Genomic DNA, 20,375 nt, shown 5'->3' on the forward strand with positions numbered 1-20,375 from the left:
ATCTTAATAATGTGCTTTTCTGGAGAAAATGGGTCCATATAAAGGATCAAGGGCAAAGTGTTAGTTTCCTTTTGATTTTGGATTTGCTCACTGAATTGAGCTTGCATACACACTGTGCTGATTTGGTGCCTCCCATTTGCCAGCTCCATTCATAAACTTGCCTATACCTCTGCCTGCTCTCTTCCAAAATCAGAAACCTGATTTTGGTATCCTGTCCATGTTCTTCTGCTCAGCCTCTGGTTTCAGCTTTTGATGGTCTCATTGTGTTAACTTGGCAGAGCTGGCATAATTGTTCTCTCTCCCCTTTGCTCCCCATCCTTGTCCTCCTTTGTTTCCGAGTTGGCATCTCACAAAGCATTCACTGAACTTTCTCAAAGCTGCCTCTGTCACAGCTGAAGTTCTTTTCAGAATACCCAGGGGATCAGGAATATGTTTACAATCTACACTAGCATTGCCCAAGTGCAACCTTCTGAGCAGCTTAGAGGCCTCCCTTCCAGGTTTACTCAAATCTTTCAAGAGAGGAGAGTTGCCTCTTCTCACAATGAAGCACATTTTCTCTTCTAAACCTGTGGAAGCCCCTCTCCTGACTCATGAGAACATCAAAAGTTGAAACCAGAGGGTGAACAGAAGAACATGGACCAGGCACGTATGGCATATCATCAATGAGTGTGACCTACCACAGAGGCATGACACCCCTCTTATAAGTCATCCTCAGTAAGTGAAGGGCTACTTTTTCCATTTTGTAGGTGATTAAGTCCTGATCTTAATATCACATCACTATGTTATTTTCCCCTAATTCTCTCCCAGATGTAGTTTGGTTGTCAAAAGTCTCAGGACTTCTCTAAAAGCTGAGCTTTCAAAGGATGTGTCTATTTAATACCTGTTTCTTAATAATTTTACAATTTTTACCACTACCTCCCTGCTTGGGATAATTTCCCCACTGCATTTCCTTTTTCCCTGAAAGTCCACTTTCCCACTTCCCATCTCTCTTGAGAGTTCACAGTGCATTGGTAACTCCTGGCTTCTTTCTTTATTCACCCTGAATAATATGATACCTCTTCGGCAAACACTCCTAAAATGTTTGCTAACCTCTGTTGAATAGTTTGCAAAATGTGATCTCACCGAAAAGAAAAGAAAGGAGAGACAAAAACTTCACTTGCATTTTACACTGGATTCCACAATACCTGACACTTTCCTTTCTGGATAGCAACTGCTTTGATTGGGTTAAGTCCATTGAGAATCTTTCGGAAGCTATGCATTTTGAGTTCTCTCTAAGCCTGTTTTCTCTACTGTAAACTAGTCACTTTGAGTGTGAGTTTAAATGAGATGTTTCATGTAAAGTACAGCTATTGCACGGCATTAAGTTCTCAGGAAATGCTGATTATTATTGATCGCTCCCCTAAGGACAAGCAACCTGCCCTCCTTCAGTGGAGGCCTCAAAGTACCCTTGACTGTTTGGCATCATTTGAAACTCTCTAAAAGCCATAAACTAAATTCTAAGCCCTGAAGTTGACACAGGGTGTGACATCAGGCTGGGTCTGTTTTCAAAGACTGATAGAAAAATGACCTGGGGTAGCTTCCAGAAGTTAGGTTAGGAGAGACTTTTACATCTTCCTTTCTGGTGATGGGGCTCTTGTTAACCTTGTGAGAGGCGCTGGTTCAGGTGGCATCAGCAGATTTATCAGGGGCACATTGGAGGCTTGGGAGAATCAGCAGTTTTGCTTCACCAGGGTTTCTCTGAGAGCCTGCTTTTGGCTCATTTCATCTGAGTTCACCGGAATAGGATAATTTCAAGGAAACAGCAATTTAGACTCTTGAGTTTCTCATGGCCTTTGGACTAAATCATAAATCAACTTCTGCTCACTTGAAATGGAGCCTCCACCTACATTTTCCAGAAACTTCAGAAGAGTGTAGCAGACACTGAATAGGCCTGTGAAATTTCCAGACAGGCTGTTAGTTTCCTGCTTCTCTTTTCTCATTTAATACAGGTTAGTGAAGGCTGAGAATAATGAGGCCCTTTATATATCTGTATTTCAGAAGTGAGAAAACTGAGTTTTAGGGAAATGAATTAATTCACTTAAAATTTTAAAAATCTGTTAATGCGGTGGTCAGACCACAACTCAGATCGCTTAGCTTGTCTTCAACCTTTCCATGCTTCCATTCTTTCAGTAAATACTAATGTTGCATATTATGTGTCAGGTACAAGGACTTGGAGACTGATTGGCGAGAATGGAAAAACCAGAATTTAAAAATGTATAATAGAGACATATGGTTAAATAATCCCTATTTGATAAAAATAACAGAGTTAGTACTGGATGAAAATTTTAAGGCTGTTGGGTCAAGTAGGTTGGTTCAGACATGGGGTCTTCTGGACAGAAGACAGGAAGGAAATGACAGTGAGGATAGTCAGGTGCACACAAATGGACAACATGACTAATCTCTTCTTAATAAAATGTGACAATGTAATGACAGGTAATTTTTATTATCTTAATATTTCCTTCAGGTAACATGAGAATCAGCTCAGGTGATTGATAGTCACTGCCCTTACCAAATGCCTGTCTGTTACTATGGTTCCTCTTCTGGCTCACCTACCAACTGCCTAAGCAGCTAAAAGGTTAGTATCTGGTGCAGGAGGAAACGCCCAGGACCTCTTTCTGTGCTAAAAGTAGCATCTTGTAGGAACATTACATTTTAGTATACTATTTTAATATGTATTTTCTTTATGCTGCTTCAAGTCCCTTGTAGGATAGGGTTATATACTAATAGATAAAAAACATTTTTGTCCAATTATTTCAAATTATTTCATGTAGATTATATGATTTAGTGTAAAATATAGAAACATTAGAGCCTATTAGCATCATCATCATGTCAAAAGATAAAGAAGATTTCCATTACACAAATTTGACGTTTAGTTACTGTTCCTTTAACAATTACTTGAACAGCCAGCCACCCTACCTTCTGCCAGTTCCCTCCCCCCTATTTACCTAATAATAAGGACCAAAGACTTTGAAATATTCATTGTATAGATTACACTCTAGATATCATCTATGATTGAAATATAATGTAATTTAAGCAGAAAACATCAGACTCTTTTTATTTCAGACTCTATCTATGCATTATCAAAGGCAGATTCTAAGCACATTGTTTTTAGGGAATCTGCAATGTTACAGGGGTGGGGAACCTTTTCTCTGCCAAGAGCCATTTGGATATTTATAACATCATTCTCGTGCCATACAAGATTATCAACTTAAAAATTAGCCTGCTATATTTGGTCAAACATTTAATTAACTCACCCCTAATGCCTTGGCAGAGCCAGACCGAATGATTTCTCAGGCCTTACATAGCCCGTGGGCTGGACATTCCTCAACCTTGATAGAAGGGTACAACTATCATCTTTTTTTGTGGCTCTCAAACTTGAATGGGCACCAAAATCACCTGGAGGGCTATTAGAACAAAGATTGCTGCTCCCCATCCCCAGAGTTTCTTATCAATAGGTTTGGAATGGGCCCTAAGAATCAGTGTATTTTCAATCAGAGATACAGAAACTGCTGGTCCTGGGACAAAACTTTGAGAACCATTGGTTTACAGAAACATCACTGCTGGGTGAGTTCCTTGATGGGAAATAGAAAAATCAAGTGGACCTTGAAAGGTGGAGTCTTTATTGTGGGATAGTCTGCAGACTTCTTTACTGAGGTTTTGGCCAAAGTCCAAAGTTCAGATGAATGGTAATAAGTCTAAGGGCGCCTGAACAATTCTGGTCCAAGTGAAGTTGGACTTCAGTGTAGGGAAATCTAGAGGTCTGAACTGTTATCAGAGGTGAGATGTGGAAGGTGGTCATGTGTGCAACTTAGGAGAGCTGAGGCATTTGGCCCTCCTTGTTGAACACCACCACCGTCTGTAACACCAAAATCTTCTGGTTTCCCCTTTGGCTACACCTGGAATGTTGCCTTCTCAATCTTGTTTTGGGTTTATTCCCTAAATATAAGTGGTCCATGGTTTAAATCATAAGTCATTCTTATTTACTTTCATGTATTCAATTATCACCTACCAGTAACCTCACTCTTGAACTTCAGAACAGTTTTTTCTAAATTCTTCAAATATATTTTCTTTAGGCCCCAAAACTTTTATGTATCCAATAATTAAAATGTTTAACCCTCAATGTATCTTAGTTAACAGTCAGTTTCTCTACCAAATTGCTCAAGCAAAAATGCTAGGCATCCTTCTGGATTCTGTCCTCTCCATCCTTCTGTACCATCCACCAATTCTCCAGACCCTGCTAACTCAACAACTTAATTATCTCCTGCCTCTGTCTCCTCTTCTCCAATTCCACAACCATACATAGCATCTAGGCCCTTCTCAGTGCTTTCCTAGACTACTGAAATAACCTCTCAGCTTCTTGAGTCACCCCACCACTCTGTCTTCTATAACAGGCACACAACTGCTATTTCTATTATAAAAACACTAGAGGCCCAGTGCACAAAATTCATGCACAGATAGGGTTCCTAGGCCTGGCTGATGATCAGGGCCAATCTGTGGGGTGACCGGTGGGGTGATTGGGGCCCTCGCTCTCACCCATCTTGGCTGGCCTGGCACTGCCTGCTTGCCAGCCCCGCCCCCTGGTGCCACCACCAGCCTGAGCCTGTGGGCTGGAGGCAGCTCCTGTGTTGAGCATTTGCCCCCTGGTGGTCAGTGCACATTGTAGTGACTGGTCATTCCGCTGGTCATTCTGCCTTTTGGTTGATTTGAACGTTAGGGTTTTATATAGATAGATACTGACAGTTGTCAGAGGGGAGGAGTGTTGGGAGGACTGGATGGAAGATGATGAAGGGAGTAAGCAAAAAATATATATATATATATATATATATATATATATATATATTATAGACAACGATGTGGTGATAGCCAGAGAGAAAGTGGGTGAGGGGTAAGTGGATATGGGCAAAGGTGGGGAGAATGAGGACTTTACTTAGGGCAATGGGCACATGATGGGTGTGCAGATGATGTTGAGTTGTATACTAGAACCCTGTATGGCTTTGTGACCCCAATGTGACCCCAATAAATTCAATAAAAAACACACATCCTTTGCATTTTTTATCTCAAAAATTGTTCCATAACTCCTTCATGATAAACCCAAAATTCCTTAGCAAGGTATCCAAGACCTTGCATGACATAAACCCAAACTATTTTACCAACATCCTCTTACTCACTCGCCTAAGTTTCAGTCATAATGAACTAACATTGTTGCCGAATTTGCCATATTTTTCCATTCTACTGGATTTGACTAGTTGATTTTTCTGCATGGAATGTCTTTCTTACCCTTATCTGCCCTATATATCTTATTTTCCCTTTCATACCCAGCTGGCTTATCATTGCCTCTATGAACATTTCCTTAACTATGTTATGTTGACTTGGTTATTCTCCCTTCTGTGGTTTCTTATCAAATCAGAAGGGTCTTCACTATCCTTTATGAATGCCTGTAGAGCACTGTCCACAGCTATTCTGTCCCCAGCATCTAGTATAGTATCTGGCACAGAGTAGATGTCAATAAATGTTGAAGGAATGCTTTCAACTTCATGTTCCAAGAAATACAAGCCAAAGGGATGTCAATATTATGCCACGGTAATTCTTCGTGTAACAGACAATTCAATATATAATTTTCACATTTTTCAGTAGCATAAAATAAGCAATGTTTGGGCATTACCTAGGAAATGTATTTAATTTTCTTCTTGTCTGGATCATTTCCAACATGTATTGGTGTCAACTAGTCCTCTTGTCTATAATTCTCCTCTTGGAATAAGATGTTCATTTCACACTTTTATTGCATGCTTGTCATGAGTTGTAAGCCCTATAAAAGAAGCTCCCTGCATTTATCATAAAAATGGAAGCTGTGATTAGGAAATTTACATATGCATGCAGATAGGCCCCAAGCAGGTAACCACCACCAAGAGGCAAAATTGAGGATCTGAAGGGCATTTTGGTGTGAAAGGGAAACAGACATTTCCATCTTATAGGTAGGTAGGTGGGCTCCTAGCAAACAAGGGCCACTATGAAGAACCATGGAAGACCCTGGTCTGGAACTAGGTACTTATCTATAGGTAAACTTCCAAACAAACCTACCAGCTTTGTGCATAACCTCTAACAAGGTAAAGACATTCTTCATATCACCAGTACAATGAACTTTCTCAGGCATTAGATGCCTGTTCCCAAAGGCTTAAAAGGTGGCCAAGCAAGAGGGAATAACGTATTTTATGAGTATATTGAGCCTAGGGGTCAACATTAGAATAAATGAGTGAAATTTATTAGGAGATAAGATTTGGGGCTCAAGTTGGGAAGATTTTTCTGAAAACTAAATCAATTAAACTCTGCTCAGTTAGGATGCTCCCATGATTGACAATCAGCCCAGATGGTGATTTGCCACCGATAATGTAAAGATGACTTATATTTGGGAGGAATAAAAAGGGGGTGACCTTGGATTTTAGGAGGCAGGTCATGCTGTACAACCCTGATCTCCTTACCTATTTCTTTGCTTTCAGAAAAAAATGTCACTTCCTGAAAAAAGAAATAGGATGGCTATTGACCATTCTTTGGGTAACCACCATTTTGAATAATGAGCTACTATGTCAAGTTTTCCCCTTTCTCTTATATAAGGCTTTGTGTGGGTGTTACAGGGATGAGCCTCTTGTAAGAATTCTCCAGGCAGAGATTTGAGGGAGGCGGATTCAAATAGCAGCAGAAATGTTCAGTTTTGTTCTGATTTTCATGGCTTGTTGCACAGCCATTCACATGTTTCTTTGTATAAGCAATATAATAACCAGCTTTCAAAAGGACAGACAGCATAATGAATGGATGGTAAAACATGCTCATAAAAACAGTAGAGTGTGTCTAGAAGTGTGTGTTATCTGCTTTTGATTTACTGTGCACCCTGTTTTGCATTTTCACATCATTTTCAAGTTTTCTATTAAAAATAAGCATTTAATGGTCATGCAATTAATTTTAATTTTTATTTCCCCCCCCCCCAAGGTGATAAAAAAGTATGTGTGTGTGTGGGGGGGGGGCATTTAATAGTCGTGGCAGAACATTGATATTATAGCCATAGAGTTCATTACAGGGTAATTAATGCATGTGAAGTATCTTGTAAATATTATGTGGTAATAGCTCTAAATAAATACACACTACAGTTGGAAAGATCTGCTCCACCCCTGCCACAGGGAATGAGTTGTTCCTAATTAATGCCTTTAGAAGAGGAGCCCGTGTCACCTTGAATAGTCTTGGGAAATTACAGCTTTAGTTTGTGAAAGGCAACAGTGAATGGTTAATTATGGAAATTTGACATGCCCGGTGCCTATCCCACCTGGGCTAAGTGGGTTGGACAGGCCCACCTGGCTTGCTCTCTTCCTCAGCAGCCTTTGTTAGAAAGCAGGATACACAGCTGTAGTTGTATTGCTGGGAGTCATTCCAATCCCAAGAAGAATGGGAGGACCTGCTGGCAAGTGCTGGTTCTCCTTGGACTCTTTACTGAGCTCCTTCAGGCAGGACCTGGGGCTGTCTGGTAAATAAGAGGCACTGCTGTTGCTGGTATTTATAGGTGTGGGTGTAAATTATATTTCCAGTTTGACCTTCTGCTTGGTTTGCAGATGGGTTTGCAGATGGCCTCTTCCAGGTGTTGGTGTGTGGAGCTTGAGATCTCTTAATACTTGGCTGCAGTTATCATAATCAGGACTCTAAGTGTCTCCATGATCATTTTCCCAGAGACCTTCAGAGGATAGGAAGTGACAGAAAGGCTCTTGCTTCTCTGATGCATTTCTTTCTTCAAGTCAGCTGGGCTCAGGCTGATGGGTCATAGACCAAGGTCATGGCATCGTAATAGTCCTAAGGGTAAAAGTTTTAGCATAAATAAACTCTTGTTTATACCTAATCACTTCTGCACAGTACATAGTGACTCCCCTTTTCCAAATGTGTTCATATCTCGAGTTGCCCAACTATGACTTCTCCACGCACAGGTCTCTAATAGTACAGTAATCAGTGGTAATCACCAATACAGTTTACGTATTGGAGATCAGATTATCACTATGGAGATGGCTTTCAAATGTCCTGGAAAGGCTTTTCTCTCCTTTCAAATAACACCTCCCATAAACCTCTCATTTGGCACTTGGGATTCCTAAAGAAGGAAACCAAGCCTTCACACCCTCAATGAGAGAGGTGGTTCCAAATGTGAACCTCTGGAATTGAGATTCACACTTATGCAAATGCAGACAGGAAACATATTCTTTAGTCAGAGTTCAATAGTAATGAGATCCTGAAGGCTTGAGATTCTGGGAAGAATGATACTTAGAATAGGGAATAGAAACCTGCTGGTATGGCTGACAGGACCCAAGAAAAACTTGACCCACTTCAAGTTGAGGAAGTCCAAGTGCTATGACATCATGGGCATGGATATTCACTTTGCTGGTAACTCTCGCAAGAAATGGTGGTGAATTCTCTGAATACCAATATCAACAGAGAAACCAAATGAGGATATTGAACTCCTAGTGTAAGTTGCAGGCAGGTTCTGCTAAAAGTCTGGGTAGAAGTATAGGGCAAGGAGATAATCCTTGTACAGTACTTAGGGCAGAGCCTGGTAAAGTGAACATTCAATACATACTGGTGTTGTCATGATTAAGGAATGTGCCCTCTTCTGCCAGCATGGTAGTGATGCTTGAGAAAGTCACACCTCTTGTTCTTATGGAAACATAAAGGAACCCTCATGGAGATAGGCAAGTGCTGGGGTCCAGCCCCAGCGGGTCCAGGGGTTCCCCAAGGTGTGGACGGAGTCAGCGGAGAAGGAAGGACACAGAGGCAGCGTTCAGGTGATCATCATGGCGAGGTTCTTCCTAGCCAGGTTCCTCTTTATTGTCCCCTTACATTTGTATTTATCCTATTTGATCTTAATCTCATCCATTCTATTCCAAAGGTTAGGGCGTTTCTTATCTCCATTCCAAGGTTACTCTATTGTCCTATTAAGCTACAAGGAAGTAACTGAAGGAGATTATTCTAAGTAAAGATTATGTAGTTTAAGCGTGATTGTACATAGTTAAAGTGATTCACTACCCGCCTGGCACTTAGTTAAAGGGTTTTACTGATAAAAATCCTCACCTGGGGAAACAACCTTTCTCAGAGAGGTGGTCCTGTTTAAAACACATAGCGTTAAGAGTGGGAGCAAACATATTAAGAACAGTATGCCATATACGCCAGGTCCCTTTAAACATCCCTGCAGCGACTGTGTCAAGTAGCAAGGGTGGATCGGCTTCCAGCAGGCAAGGGCAGATATTTTTGAGTATTGTTAAAGAAAAATCATTCTGATACTTGTTTAAAATGGCAAGAAAGACTTTATTTAAAACGATTGCAATAAAGGAGAGAGATTGACCTCAACTCCAAATACAACAGGGACAAATGGGGATGTATAAACCATGGACTGGGTGTGGGAGTAGCTGGAAAATTATTAGGAAGAACTTAGTTAGGTGTCAAGAGTGAACATCTTATGCTGCGGGTGTGGTTTTTATGAATAATACAAATTAAAGTGACAAGTCTCTGAGTCCACGGAGATGGCATCATCCAGTGATATGGGCAGGTACCTGCCAAGATGGGTCTGCACATAGGATCTGTGCTCAAGGCAAGAGGCTTCATAGCATCTTCTCCCACACAAACCTCTTTTCTTGATCCCTGGCCTGCGTAAAGAAAGCATACCATTCCACAGTGTGCATTTGCACCCCCTCCCACTCAGCTACTCATACCTACAATTCAATTGCCAGGCAATCTGAACCCCTGCTGTTCCACACAATTCAGGCAAAGCACATGGGAGCCCTTTCAAAAGCCAGACATGCTACAATCAAGCCACTCCACGCACAGGTCTCTAATAGTACAGTAATCAGTGGTAATCACCCATACAGTTTATGTACAGGAGGGCCTAATAAGATTCATGCCTCTGTGGTGAATACATTTTCATTTATAGGACTAAATGCAGGCATACATTACCTGTTTAATTAAAAACAAAATTCTCCAGCTAACAATTTGTTCCCTCTCCTGGGTATATGCTCTATACATTACTGATGTTTCCTTTAAATCTACTGATTATATATTCCTCAAGTAATGTGTCATTGTGTGTGACTGCCTACCATTTGCTCCTGGTTTCTCTTTATTGAGAAATCAGGGCCCTGGTATGTTCCCTGTGTGCAAATAAGTGATAGAGGTTCAGATAGGTAGACTGGTGCTGACTCCTTGGAACTGTATATATGTACAGAAGTTGCCAGAGGGCAGTAGCTTGCAGGGCAAGCCAGAGGAACAATCACTGGCGACTCACTATTTACAGGAGTCTTTTAATAACTCTTTCTTCTTTATCTGGTTCTCCTCTTTTTTGCCTCATCCTGGGTGCACATAGCTGTCAATGTGGGTAAGTTTGCAAGGGTTCTCTCATCTAAGGAGAACAGGTCCCTCAAATGAATGGATAACTTATTGTCAGTCTTGCTGAACCCCATGCACATTAGAAGATGGACCGGGGTTGAAGGGAGTACATTGAAAGCAGGGTCAGATGAAGAAAGTGACATCACCAGATGTCATCCGCTATCACCAGAACTTAAAGCCACCCAGACATGCTCCTCCATGTTTTCAGGGCTGTCAAGTGCACTGTGTCAAGTGCACTGAGGGCATCGTGCCACCTAGGCTTTTATTATATAAGATATATCATTAGCAAACTCTTCATTGTGTCATTTGTTAGGTTCTCTAGACCTATCAATCGTATAGACAGCAAAATTCATGTGACTGATCTGGGAAGTAGGGATGTGAGTGGATGACAGAAAAGCAAACTAGCATTTACCACTCTGATGATAAGCTCTGTAGTAAAATTATGCTGAAGATCATGGGAGAACAAAATGAGGTATTTAGCTTAGGCTGGGAGGGTGTGAGAGTTAGGAAAGGCTTCCTGGAGAGAGTAGCTAAGTTGTGAAGGATAAATGGGGATTATCAAGGTAGATGACCCACAGGAGAGGAAGGAATAGAAAATTGAGCAGTTGCTGCAGAGGTGAACATTCATTTATTGAATAAATATCTACTGAGTGCCAGGCATGGGCTGATTTCTAGTGATCTAGAGGCAAAGAAGAAGAATTCAATTTCAAATATCTCCAAATAAAAGGAGAGAGTTAGTCCTGCTCAGAGATGGTGGGACAGGATCCTCTGGGGAGGAAAGGAGGCAGAGAGATGGTGATAGACAGGATCCAGAACACAGAAGGCCTTGAATGCTGAACCAAGGAGTTGGAGTAAAAAGGGGCCACTGGAAGAGAGTGATCAAGTTGGCATTTTAAAGAGTTCACTTTGGCACCTATGTATAGAATGACTTCATGGGGGACAGGACTGAAGGTGGTGAAGAGTTAGAGGGTCTGATCAATAGACACTCTCATCATGAGAAAGGGTCATATTCTAGAGTGGTTAAAAGGTAGACTTGACATTGATTGTTGCTAGATAGGATGGGTATAAGGGAATGAAGAGGCTTTAGGTTTATTTACTGAATTATGGTTTGGATGGTCAACTGCATAGATGGGGTTGCTGCTGATGAAGATGAGAACACATGATCTGGTTTGGGGGAAAAATGATGAGTTCAAAAGGCGTTAACTATATTGACTTCCAGGTATCTCTGGGATGTGGTAGGGTCAGCATAGGTGGGGAGCTCAGGTAAATGGTTCAGACTGGCAGATATAGAAATGGCAGCATTCGGAGTGTATCTGGAAGGTGAGCTTTACCAAATGGTTAAGCCCTGCCAGGTCTTGAACCCACACCGCTCAGAATTGATCTTTTATCTACTACTTACTCACTTTATGGCTTTGGACAAAATATGAATCTCTCTGTGCCTCTCAGTTTTCTCAGTTTATAAAATGAGATATTGTTGGTAAATATGTACTTCTCAGGTTGAGGGTTAATGCACAAAAAGCTTTCAGAACAGTATCTCACTATCATCAAAGATAAGTAAAGAAAGAGGTGAGCAAGAGATCCAATATGAGCATTGGGAGTATCCTAGTCCTTAACACGTGGGTGAAGGAAGGGGCAACCTAGAGTGTGAACAAGTGGCCATCAAAGAGATGATGAAAACGTGGGAGAGGGTATCACAGAAGCTAAGGAGTGAGAGAAAAATAAGATTAAGGAAGGAAAAATAGCACCAGGTATCTCAGACCTGAATAGCACATGCTTATTGATTCACTGTACAAATATTCATTAACATCCAAGATGCTGGCACTGACCAAATAGACAAAAATCCCAGCCCTCATGGGGCTCACATTCTCATCAAGGGATGCAAGTGATAGAATAGAAAAGTGAATTACGTAATATGTTACAAGTTGGTAAGTACTAGAGAGACAAATAAATCAGGAGAGGGGGCTGAGAATGCCCAGGAGTGAAGTAACTTGCTATTTTAAATTGCAGTAGGTTGGTATTATAAATTGAGGGGTTAGGGAAGGTCTTCCTGAAAAGGTGGTATTTGAGCAAACTATTAGTGACCTTAGGTTGTAGCTGTATTAGAGTAAATGAAACAGAAAGACATGAAAGCAGAAAGTGCAAAATGCTATTTCAAAAACTGAACTCTAGAGAAAGAAAGAGCGATATTGAACTGTAGCTGGAGAGAGGCTCAAGATTGAAAAAGAATTTGTACTTCAGCATGAAAAGAGTTTAGCCCATTTATTAAAATCCCCATTTTAGAGACGAAAAAATTAGTAGGGAGATGAAATGACTTTCTTAAATATCCATTGAGCTAGGAAGTGATAGAGCCAGAATACAAAGCCAAGTCTGTAGGATACCAAAGCCTGTTAAATTTCAAGTGCACAATCACACCTGTTAATGTCTAAAAATGTATTGCTTTTAAACCTCAGCTGAGGTGTGAATGTCATTCCACATCTTTCTCAAAGTCTGTTCAGCTACCTCTCTCATTCCCCAAGTGGGTACTCAACATCTGCACCTTTTTCTTCAAAATGATTTGTAGGGCTGTTGGAGGGCATGGATACAGAGTTAAGGAATTAGAATATGTTGTCAAGAGGGTGTTTAAAGAAATGGCCCCTTGAGTGCGGGCAGCATAGAGACAGTAGCACAGCCATATGCATATGGAGGCAGTCCAGGTCTCACTTGCAGTCAAACTTGACCAAGGGCTTCTTAGAAGGGTTGGTATTAAATTGGACCATAAGGCATAGGAAGGATATTGCTGAAAGGAAATGATTAGGTAGCTCTTTGCACTGAAGGAAAAGTTTTGAGCAATGATGCAAAGGTATTAAACACTAAATTGGCACTTAAATTGTGCATAAACCTATTCTATTTAAATTTCTCTAAAGCTTTCTTCCATTCATCATATTGCTACACCTCCATATTTAGCATCTATAATTTCTTTTCTTCTCCTTATCTGAGACCTGAAGCTTGTCTCCTACATCTCACCTAGCCTATATCTTTAAATGTGAGGGGATTTCTATTTCTTCCAGCTTCAATCAGAATTAGTAAGAAGTGCCCCCAGAACTCCATTGGAATGAATGGTACAAGCTCATCTCTCCATCTGTCTGTTGGATCACATATGCAGACATAGCCTCTTTCCATTTGAACTTCATATAAATACATCATCCTTTATCCAAATAGAAGAGTACTGGGGAAAAAAAAAAAAAACCTCATTAGACTAACTTAAAAAGATAAGTATAGAATTTATTTTGTTTTCTGCCTTTGTAATTATTTCTTGTTTTCTGCGTTTGTAATTGTTTTTTAACAAAAGCATTCTAAATTGATCAGTTTTAAAGAATATATTTTTATTCCCAATCATAAAAGATAAAGAAACCAGAGTACCAATATTACCTTTTAACTTACTTCTTTTTGCTTTTGTTTTTAGTTAATTATATAATTTCTAAGTTGTCATTGTTTATAAAATTTTGGATGCTTTATACTTAGTCCTGCTTTAAATTGGAGTCAGTGTTTAACTCCAGTATTTTTGCCAACATTTCATTATTACCCATTTCTTAGCTGAAGTTTATTTTGTGGCATCTTATTCAAGAAAGGCTTTTACTACCTAAGCTCCTGTAGGACCAAAGGTATAAGTGTTTAAAATATTTGAGTGACAGTTTGGCTGGATATGAAATTATTAAATTATACTCTGTTGATATTGCTCAAGTGTTTTCTAGTGATGAATGATGGTATGGAATGATAGGAGGCCAGATTTATTTTTCATTTTATAAGAGAAATTTGGTATTTTTTCATTTGTCTTTACTTCTTTAACTTTGAAGCCTGGTAACTTTATTGTCTTATTTATACTGGTTTTATATAAAGTTTTTCCAGGGACACAGTGTATTATTTTACTAGATAAATTCAGGTGTTTCATTTCCTACAGTTTTTCTTGAATTATTCCTTTAAATATATTTTATGCTCTTTTGTTTAGTTCTCTTCTCTCGGGCACAAGTACATTAATGGTGAGAAGCAATGAAGTCACTTAGTAGCTATATGACCTTAGGCAAGTTGCCTAATCTCTCAGCGCCTCAATTTCCTCATCTGAAGTGTGGAGTGCTAAACCTCAGAATGTGGTTGCAAAGATTAAATGTGTTAATACATGTGAAGTGTCCAGAACTCTGCCTGGCATGTATTATGTTATGCACTGTTAGCGCGCTCTCTCTCTCTCTCTCTCTCTCTCTCTCTCTCTCTCTCTCTCTTCACTCGACCTGACTTCCATGTCAATCATTTTCTATTTCATCCAATGGTAAATACTTTAGACCTAAATCCAAAGCTGAGGGTTAGTTAACAGGATGTCCATTCTTGGTGGCCCCTAGACTGGACCTTAATTAATAAATAGATTCATTATTTTTCTTTCTTTTGGCTTAATATGTATTTTTAGAAAGTTTTTTTCTATATGACCCCCAAATAGTCATCCATCCTATAATTGCCAAACATTCTTTCCAGTTCAATCAACCAAAAGAATTTATTGAGTACCTACTATGGACCTATTATTATAGTAGGTACTATTAAAAGATAAATTGAGACATATTAAAATATTTAAGAATTTATTTGAGCACAAATTGGTTCAAATAAGGTAGCATCTGATCTATCAGATGGAAAGGGGTTCTGAAGAGCTGCACAAAATGACAGACTTACCAGGCAGAAGGGAACAGGAACAAGGAAGCTGTACCAGGCAAAAAAGTGGGCTGGTTATAGCAAGCTCACTTTCCTTTAGGGGATGACAGAGGTCTATCAGGCAGATTACCTAAGGAGTGATGATCAAGTGATTCCTGATTGACTGGCTTAAGATTCCATTTCTAGGAGAATAAAACTGTAGGTAAGTCCCAGTTTGGTGACATGGGCTTAGCATAAGTGACTATTTTGGCCCTGTTGTCTTGTTTCTTAAACTCACTAAAGGGGATAAATGAGATGTAATCCCTGTTTTCAAGAAATTCTAAATCCTGTGGGGAGATATAAAGCAATTATAAATTATTATTTTAGATCATGTTGCTACTCACTATAATTAAAACAAGAACATAGTTGAAGAGAGAAAAGTGAGGGCAGCTTTATGGAAGTGGTAAATTTGAATTGCAGGCAGTGTGGGTAAATGAGTAAAAGGAAAGAGAGAACATTCCAGGTAAGTTATGGAGAGGACAGTGAAAATACTATTGTATTAATTCAGAATTTGCATATATTAAGGACACTAGGAACAAACAGGGTTGGCTCTATGTGGACCATGGAGTAATATAGGAAGCTTAAGAAACCAGACAAACCAGGCAGGCAGTGGTGCCTGGTCTTCACTTGTGGACACAAGGCAAGGCAAACCTTTTGGGGACTTGCACATGAAAGAAATGAATGATAGAAAGTTCTAGATGTTGAATAAATAAAGCAGGATTGGTTCCTCAAGCTGCTACAGATAATGAAAAGCACTAACTGAATGAGAAGAATCCTGATCATAGCAAGGAAAAGTGAGCTAAGGGCTAAGTATTGAGGCTGTGATGAAAGTGGGAAAAGAGAAAGTTTTGTATTGGGGGCCTGGGAAAATCTGTGCATGTTCTTGAGGAATTGTGTGTTAAGGTTTTTCTGTTGAAATTCTGTTTTTGTCTTTGGAAAGGATTGAGATGGAGGAATTTGGTGGAGAAATCCCAGGAACACGGGGATAGGTTTGCTGTTCTCTGCTTTGTAATTTCTGCAATGTAGGCTTCAAACAAGACCCTGCAAAGTTTAGAGTCAGGGATTTTATCACAGCATCATGAACCTCCCCAAAATGAGAAAATCGAATTTTCTTTCACTTCAAAAAATGGAAGGAACCAGAAGTTAAACACAAGGAGTAGATTGAGGAGAATGGTTCAGAATTAGAGATAAATGTTGAGCTTTCCTTTGATAACTAAGGATCAGTTTTGTAAGACTTCACACATTCTTACTGAGAAAGGTATCAGGGCTGGAAACGCCATAGCAACAGCCAGTAGGGACCCACATGATCGCTCTTGTGGGATCCTGAGGAAGCCACAGGGCTCCACACCACCCGGTGATTGCTGGACCGAGTTTGCGCCCTAAGAATTGGTTCACCTGTTGGAATGGCATAGGTGCATTAATTGTGTTTGTTAATGAATTATTCCACTTACTTTTTCCCCCCACTTGCTTTTGGGCATGAGTTTTCTTGGGCATTTTATTCTGAGGAATTCAAAGATGCTTTTTCTGGCTCAGCTCTCACGCTAAGATCCACAGAGGAGTCAGGAATGAGTCAGGATAGAGTTCAAGGATTGGTATTATCCTTGTCTCATAGCTCTTTGCGCAGACACTGAAGGAAAATTCCTCTGGACAGATGGATGGAAAGGGAACCAACGTAGAAATAAACAGTGCTTGTCATCTGCAGTCTGGTTTATAAGGATTGTTTTTGAGATGAGAAGCCTGAGCTGATGACTTCTAGTAATTGAGGCAATACTTCAAGTGATATACGCATATTCCTACTTGATAGATCTTCCTCTCTAACTAGCCATCATCCTATTTTATAATGTTATCATATTTTTAATTATAGTGTACATGCTTATTTACAGCTACTTGCTATATATCCAGAGTGACAGTACAGCAAATTAGTTTTTACCCATTGCCTCTGACTGTTTTTTGCTTCAAACCGAACCATAAATACTATACCTGAGAAAGGCTCTTCAGATTACATGTCATGCTGGCGTGTGACCACAATAGAAATGCCCTAAAGCAGAGTGTCTTGGGAGCTGACCTACAGAAGCCCTGGGAGGGGAAATGTCTACATCCACACAGCAGCACCCCACACTTAACACACGCTCACAGAGTTGACTGCCTGCTGGACTGCTTGGAAAGGAATTGCTTCTTCTGTGTCTTCATTGACTGTTGTGAAGGTTGGAGTAGGTAGACTGAAAGGCAGTTATGAAGCCAATAACTAAAAAAATGAAAGTAAAAAGTGTCCAGCATGATGGCTGGTGGATAGCAGATTTCAGGAAATGGGAACGTCCCTTTTTCCTTCTGCACTGACAGAAGGAATGGATCAGAAAGAGACAACACCGGGATACTGAAATGCCTCGCCTGGAATGCATGTTGGCGCAGCCAGAGTCTATGTTAAACACTCAGCGGGGCAGAAATCTAATTTCGATTCTCTCATTTTTCCAACTGTGGCTGCACTGTGTTAGGAACTGGACTCCTTCCTGTTCCGCTGGGACCAAGGCCCACTTTACAGCATCATTTATAATTATAAGAGCTGTTTGAATTTATTGAGTATGTTTTATGAGCCAGATGAAGTGCCAAGTGCATTATATAAAACATGTCATGTAATCCTTATACGAGTCTGTGTGGCTGAGACTGGGGATGTGTGGAGTCTTTTGCTCTAGGTCACCTGTGGGACCTGGATTAGAACCCACATGGGTATGGCTCCAAATCCCATGCCTCTAACCACATATTACTCTTCCTGGTCTGGTTTTATTTTCATGTCATAAGGTATCTGCCTAGAGATTGCCTTTCTATCCCTCAATGATAGTGTTGCTTTCCTATTAGCAATACCCATGGCTCTATCCTCAGCATTTGCAGTTTTTTGCTTCTCTAGCATCCAAATGCTCCAGGGCTGGCATGGGGGAGAGGACACAAGAAAAGGGCGCCATATAGCTCATGTGCTACTGAGAGATGGCAGAAGGCTACCTTATGACAGCCAAGTACACTGGGATGATGCAACTTAGTAAAAGCATGAAAAAGATAAACAGAGATTATAGCAATAATAAAACTGGATGTCTGGTGATCATCATTGGAGAAGGGTAAATATTGGTTTCTGTCTTGGAAAAAGGAGACAGAATGAAGAGACAAAACTATGTCCAGTGAAGGATGTTAAAGGCTACTATGGTTCAGTAGGTTTGGTTATGGGGAAATCAGGAGGGATATCAGAAGCAAACGTGGGCAGCCTATTTCTGCTGGTGAATATCGGGGTTCTGGCTTGGACTACTTTTATAGGACTAGGAATATCCCCACTCATAAATGTGACAGTTTTAGGGACCCTCTCAGGACCTTAAACTCATGTAACTGGAGGTTTGCATTATTGCCTTTCCTTGTCGAAAAGTTTGAGAGCAAGAGCCACGTTCCATAGCCTTCCACAGAGCTTACAACTACCCTAGGTGCATAGTAGGTGTTTAATAAATACTTAATTTTATGTGGATAAAGAATAGCACTGATTCCATGCCCTCTACCTCCCTCAGAGGAAAATTATAATGTTCACACGGGAGCAGCAGGGCATTCAAGGGATGTTTGACATTTTAAGGGCTGATTTCAGATGCTCAGAGAAATCTGGTAATGCATTATTTCTCTGGCCCAGCAGTGTCTGTGATAGATTCACAGCAGGTCGCCTCCTGCAAAATTCTGCCATCACCTGGGGTATGCTAGTTGAGGGAAGCAGGTAGAAATTCCAACAGAAGTTCTGGCAGAAGAGAAGTGTGGAATACAGAAGCACTTGTTACTGAATCAAATCCCTGGACACAGACAGGAAGCCCTTGAAGGAAGATGCTGATCAAATATAGGAGCATCCAAGCTCAGAGACGTAGAGAGCTGGAAAATAGGCTTGCTCACACTCTTACAAAAGAAAACATCCCAAATACTGAAAACAAATTGCTTTTCTTAAACCCACCAGAATATAAAGGTTGCAGGGCAAACTACTAACCTGAACTCTGGAGAGAGATGGATGTATTAGGAAGAAATAGGATGTGAGCATTTGCTTACCTGGGCAGATGTCACATAAATGGGTAAGAAGATTCAACTAGAAAATGTTCACAACTTGATAAAACTTAGTTCAGGCTAGGGTGTGAATGGAACATGAGGGGCTTCTGTGGTAGCAATGACCTATTTCCTGATGTGAGTACTGGTTATGTTTGTTTGTTTTTCTTTGAGATATTTGATTGAGTCATGCATTTTGAATACTTTGTGTTTGTTTTATTTCACATTAATAATGTTATCAAAAAAGAGAAAGATAAAGAGAGAGAAAAAGAGAGAGAATGACAGATATAGAAGACGGGGGACAAAGATATACTCAGTAGCTTTTGAGGAAGTTTCCAGAAGTCCCACACAGCTAGCTATTCCTTTGGTTGGAGTCTCCAGAGCATTCTCCTGCAACCCATATTCTAACTTCATGACCACAGCCCCCTGTCCTTCCAGCTTACTGTCCTTTTCTTTCCCTGCACTTTCTTTTGGCCTGCGTTTCCCATTGCCCTCCACTTTCTGCAAGCCCCTTGGACCGCTGGAGGCCTTGCTTCTTTCTTTAACCAGCCTGGACTATGACATCCGTGTATGTTCTCCCTAATGAGCTGCTCTCTCCCAGGCCTTTCACAAACCTACAAACTTGGATCAAACCTTCAGTTGTGCTTCTCTACTTGTCCGGTCTCTGCAGTAGGTACCACTTGAACAAATATTTATTGGGGGCCTATTTTGTGCAGTTATTGGTCCAGATGCAATAGAAACAGTGATGTCTGACTTGTGAGAGTGACTGTGCCTGGACACCCAGGCGGAAGCTGCAAGATTATGACGGAGCTTCACATAGGCCTCAGTCTATGGGCCAAGCAAGTCACTAAACGTAGTCTAGACTAAAGAGAAGGAAAGAATAGTCTCTTTTATTCATAGAAAAATGGCATGCACATGAAAGAGGGAATTGGTGGCATCCATCTTGGAGACAAGCTACTAGGACCACTACACTAAACTTGGCCACACTGCTACACTGAACTGACGGCAGGTCCTCAAACACACAATTCTGTTTCATGCATCTAAGCTCCTGAACAGTTCAGTTCCTCTTTTTGGATTCTCTTTCACCTTTGTCTGTCAAATTCCTGATCATCTTTGAGACTAACTTTGTATACCACCTCTTCAAGAATAACCAATGGTTTACCCTTCCACCTTTG

The sequence above is a fragment of the Myotis daubentonii genome, chromosome 4 (genome assembly GCF_963259705.1).
Source record: "Myotis daubentonii chromosome 4, mMyoDau2.1, whole genome shotgun sequence".
In the NCBI taxonomy this organism is placed as follows: Eukaryota; Metazoa; Chordata; class Mammalia; order Chiroptera; family Vespertilionidae; genus Myotis; species Myotis daubentonii.